The 5,489-nt window shown below is 44.7% G+C and overlaps 1 pseudogene; it reads right to left on the bottom strand.

The window, feature by feature from the left end:
- Nucleotides 1–5,104: 5,104 nt before the first annotated feature.
- LOC124717241 lies at nt 5,105–5,222 on the bottom strand (annotated as a pseudogene).
- Nucleotides 5,223–5,489: the final 267 nt, after the last annotated feature.

Below are 5,489 nucleotides of genomic sequence, written 5' to 3'. Positions count from 1 at the left end.
AGAGCTGTACTGTCTTGTGCCATTCCTACCAGATTTCCTCCTTTTTAATCCATGGCTGATTTAATGTGTATTTCATCCAACATGAGTGTCACAAAACACTCATGTGGTTTCAGATTCAATACATTCTCCCTAATGTATGCCAAAAAGTTTGAACTACTAGGATTAACTTCAGCATTACCACAAATGTTTCTGATTGTATTGCAATGGGGCAGAATTATATTCCCAGTACTACATATAAACCTGTATGCATGACTTGAAATTGAAAAGAACAATGACGCAAAAAGTCATACATCAGGAGCAAATTTGTGTCTTTTAGTAGGTGAAAAGCTCAGTTGAAGCTGACTTTTTATAAACTCAACAGAAGTTTTAGTTCCGCCTACACACTCTAAATTGCACAGCAACTCAACAATAATATCAGGTAGGTGACTTTCTTCTTGAGTATGTATCAAACCTTCTGCAAATATTATAAATTTCTCTATATCAAGAATAGTACTTACAGTTTTTGCAATTTTTTTGCAGGAGACTTCGTGGCCCTTGAGAAAAACACTTACGCTCACATTTGAATTAATAACTATGTACAAAAGATCATGTGATGTTTTCTCAGTATCAAAATAAAAAAATAAAATATATGAATCCTTAACTGCTGTAGACCACTCTTCACACACTCAAGTTTCTTCGTTAATTTTTCAAACGAGCTGAAATTTATCTTCTTATTGTATTCCTCCAGTGACTTAATACTGGTTTCTATTGCTGATTTCAGTGCAGCAGCCTCACGTTTTTGCTGTTTTTCACATGGAGATTCCCTGTTGGATGGCATTGTCTTGGATAAGTAGGATGGGCAGTTAGGAAATTTTCAGGGTACAGCAGTTTTTCTGAGTTTTGGCTTGCTTAGAGGTGAAGTTACTGTAACTCCCGTCTTCCAATCTACTGCACTCGTTCCCTTAATAGATCGCCTTCGAAAAAGTGTAGGTAATATACCTACGAAGAGATGAAACATATACGGCATTGACATTCTAAAACTTTTCTACGAAACTACATTAAACTGCTAGGTAATTTCGTCATACTATCAGTGTTTAAAATGAAAGATACTTACCACAGAATGCTTGCTAGGAATAAAATTATTCCTTTTGATTGCAGATAACTATTTTCCACGCATTTCTTCATCTGAAGGGAATGTAAATACGTGCACTTTGTTCTTATCGTTGTAGTTACTTACACAGCCGGGAACATAAGACTTGTTGACCAGTGTATTGACTAAAGCTGAGCTGTTAAAGATACCTTATGCCTCAGGAACCACTACAGTGATTTCCAACAATATTTCAGTCCAATTCAGTAGCACAGATAAACCAAGGCAGTTAACAGTTTGAAACAATAAGCCCCGTTGGCGGGAAGGCAACTTCACATTCATGTAGAGCCGTTTCCAAACATGCTACTATTGTGGCTCTGGCTAGTTCCGCCTAACCGGCATAGGTGGCGTTGCTCGAGCATAGCAGGTAGACCGTGACGTCGCAGCCTGATTGTCAGTGAGTTGGGAGGCCTTGTCTTTTAGGTGGCGTGCACAGACGGTGACAGTCACTGCTTTGGCGCTGTGACCTTGCCTGGTGTATTCGCGCACTGCAGTGTTCTCTTAACTGCCGGCATGGCATACAACGTTCCGGCGCGCGGTGTTAGTTCAGACACGGCTCTTGTGACGTCGCAGTGGGTCCGCTTTAAACACGTTGGAGGGACGGCTCTCAGCTGAATCATGACCTGATGATCGTGTGTTGTTCATTGTGAGCGCCTATCGACGTCGCGGCAGGTTTGTGCCAACTTCCTCTCTGTGAGCTTTCTTTTCTACAACTCCACGTCGTCGCATTTCTCCTTCACGATGCGGTGTGTTTACTGTGGAGGATGAACTGTAATAATCTATTGATTGCTGAAGAAGGAAGCTGCAAGACAACAATTACACGCAACCAAGTCCGTCAACAGCAGGGCTTACTTTCGGCCGGAAAGCGCAGGAACGGCATTCCGGTACCTCCGAGGAAATTTGTTTTGGACTCGCTGGAACAAGTTGGCACCAGAGATTTGAAAAAGTGCACGTGTATGAAAGTAGTAAATGCCCTGGTACCAGTGAACATGACAGAGAGTGAACAAAGAGATGCAACGCACAGGTACTGTGTGTGTGTGTGTGTGTGTGTGTGTGTGTGTGTTTGTGTTTGTGTTTTCAGTATACTAAAGAGCTTCGTTCGGAAGTTGTGGTCGGTACATATTGGTAACTCTTGCGGATGTCGGAGTTTTACGTGACCCCTATGGGCCAGGCACGTTTTCATTGTTATTTATCGCTGAATTCTTTATTAGTCAGCGCTGGATACACGTTCGGCGAGCAGCTAGAGCGCAACTGTTTGAATACTGCGGCTGGCAGCGGTTGAAAAACTGACGTCGTAACCACGAAGGTTCCCGCTTGTGCCGATGTGTATCGAGCAGACTACAGGACCTGTTATTTACATCAAATCGTGTGGTTTTATTGTTTCTATTATAAGAAATTACGTTTTAGAAACCTGAAATTGAGGATATTATTTTGTAAAAAATGTTTTCTCATTATGTTAACACAAGTTCTCAGGAACCGAAAGTTTGAGGAGGGGGTGAGCGGCATGTGCAGTGTTTGTGTGGTCGCAGAGGTGCGTACTGGCAACTAAAATTTTACAAATGAACCACTAGTCAACGGTAGAGTGTGCCCACCCGACTGGCCGTGCGGTCTGACGCACGGCGGGAAGGAGCGCCTGGTCCCCGGCACGAATCCGCCCGGCGAATTTGTGTCGAGGTCCGGTGAACCGGCCAGTCTGTGGATGGTTTTTACGCGGTATTCCATCTGCCTCGGCGAATGTGGACTGGTTCCCCTAATTCCGCCTCAGTTACACTATGTCGGCGATTGCTGCGCAAACAAGTTCTCCACGTACGCGTACACCACCATTACTCTACCACGCAAATATAGGGGTTACACTCGTCTGGTGTGAGACGTTCCCTGGGGGGGTGGGGGGGGGTCCACTGGGGGAGCCGAACCGCACAGTAACCCAGGGTTCGGTGTGGGGCGGCGGAGGGGTGAAGTGGACTGCGGTAGTCGTCGTGGGGTTGTGGACCACTGCGGCTGCGGCGGGGACGGAGCCTCTCCGTCGTTATCTAGGTCCCCGGTTAACATACAATACAATACAACGGTAGAGTACGAGCCGTCCAGAGAGAAACCCAACACAAAATCCAGTTACGCGGCGAGGCCTTCAGCGTTGGGCTGGTTCAGCGCGTTGCAAACAGCTTCATGCAGCGGAGTGAGCTGCTCTGTCGTTCACGGGGGCGGACCTTAGAGGCGGCGCGGCAGCAGACTAGAGGGGTGTGTCCAGCACAGGCGGCCTCTCTCGGGTTTTGCCTCCCAGCGATGTCCGCTATGCTAGGGATGGGAAGAAAACCTACCGGTTAAAACCGATACCGAGATTTCAGTTCTATATAGACGGTATTTTTCGGTATTTGTTTGGTCTCGGTTATAACAGGTGTTTTATTTTTTACTAACAACAACGTAAAAGGCGAAAATATCAATTAACCATAGCAGCACAGTTAAAACTTTTCGGTTTTATAAAAAACTTTTTTTAAAGGACGAGTAATTTTTCTTGCGTTATCGTAGAAAATGATAAAACTATCAGAGCTATTTTAATAACTGTGCCAGCAGAAACGAGCAACAAACACATAGCATAAGAATTGGTTGCTTGGTTTGTGGGATTAAAGGGACAACACTGCTACGGTCATCGGTACCAGGTACATCATTGTCTCAGAAGACAAGAATTGGTACAGAATTTCTGAGACAATGATGTACCTGTTACTATGTGGCGTGGCCTGCTGGATGGTACTCGTATACATGCAGTGTGCAAGATGGGTCAAATGGCTCTGAGCACTATGGGACTTAACTTCTGAGATCATCAGTCCCCTAGAACTACTTGAACCTAACTAACGTCAGGACATCACACACATCTATGTCCGAGGCAGGATTCGAACCTGCGACCGTAGCGGTCGCGTGGTTCCAGACTGTAGCGCGTAGAACCGCTCGGCCACTCCGGCCGGCAGCGTGCAAGACTTGTCCAATCTGGTCTATGTGGTATTGACTGACTCACGTCGTACTACAGATTGACCCATCCCTAGTCTGGAAGTATTTTATGAAGTGTGGTATCAAACAAGTACAACGTTCCATTTGCTATAAAAGATTAAAACCGGGTCGGCAGAAGTGGCCGAGCGGTTCTAGGCACTACAGTCTGGAACCGCGCGACCGCTACGGTCGCAGGTTCGAATCCTGCCTCGGGCATGGATGTGTGTGATGTCCTTCGGTTAGTTAGGTTTAAGTAGTTTGAAGTTCTAGGCGATTGATGACCTCAGCAGTTGTCCCATAGTGCTCAGAGCCAATTGAACCATTAAAACCGGGAGGAGCCACAGCAAACTTGTGTCATAACATAAGGAGAAAATTTAAAACATAATCGTTTATTTATTGTTAACATTACAAAAAAGAAAGCAGCTCATACTGTGACTACACAAAATGCCTTTATCTCCTTTTAGCCATTCAAAACGGACAAATTAACACTAAAAATAGAGTTCTTCAAGATCAGTTTTCACCCTTTAGCACTGACCATTTGGAATGTCCAAATAGTAGTATGATCCCCGATTAAAACGTGATTTTTCGGAAAATTAGAATCAGTAGAAGAGTACTTGTGGTTTCTTATAGTATTCGAACAATTTTTTTCCCCGAAAAACAATGAACGGTTGACGAACTAAGTGTTTTTACTTGCCTATTTAATTTAACATTTCAATTCTATGTATCTTGAAACTGAACAAGTCAAAATTTTCAATCTTTGTACAATTTCTGTGTTTACTACAGGAAATAAATGAAATAAACACTCCGTCTTCAGGTCACGAGTGGCCTACCGGAACCACTCGACCGCCGTGTCATCCACAGTGGAGGATGCGGATAGGAGGGGCGAGGGGTCAGCACACTGCTCTCCCGGTCGTTATGATGGTATCCTTGACCGAAGCCGCTACTATTCGGTCGAGTAGCTCCTCAGCTGGCATCACGACGCTGAGTGCACCCCGAAAATGGCAACAGCGCATGGCGGCCTGGGTGGTCACCCATCCAAGTGCCGACCACGCCCGACAGCGCTTAACTTCGGTGATCTCACGGGAACCGGTGTATCCACTGCTGCAAGGCCGTTGCCCCAACTGAAATAAGAGAAACTGAAAATGGATTATTTCAGAAAGCGATTATTTTGAGTGGTTTTAACAGCCCATTTACATTGGTATAACCGAAAACCGGTTATTTCTACGATAACCGCCATCTCTACTCTACGCTTGTCAAGTCAATATCCCTCTGCGGATTCGTACTAGCCGGGTAAGAATACAACAGGACTGTTGATGTTTATAAAAATATCGGGAATCAGATGTATCGATATTTTAAAAAAAAATATCATTATGGGCTTTCGATA

The sequence above is a fragment of the Schistocerca piceifrons genome, chromosome 1, assembly GCF_021461385.2.
Source record: "Schistocerca piceifrons isolate TAMUIC-IGC-003096 chromosome 1, iqSchPice1.1, whole genome shotgun sequence".
Taxonomy (NCBI): Eukaryota; Metazoa; Arthropoda; class Insecta; order Orthoptera; family Acrididae; genus Schistocerca; species Schistocerca piceifrons.
Note: the sequence above shows the minus strand (reverse complement) of the source record. Positions and strands in the feature narration are given on the sequence as shown.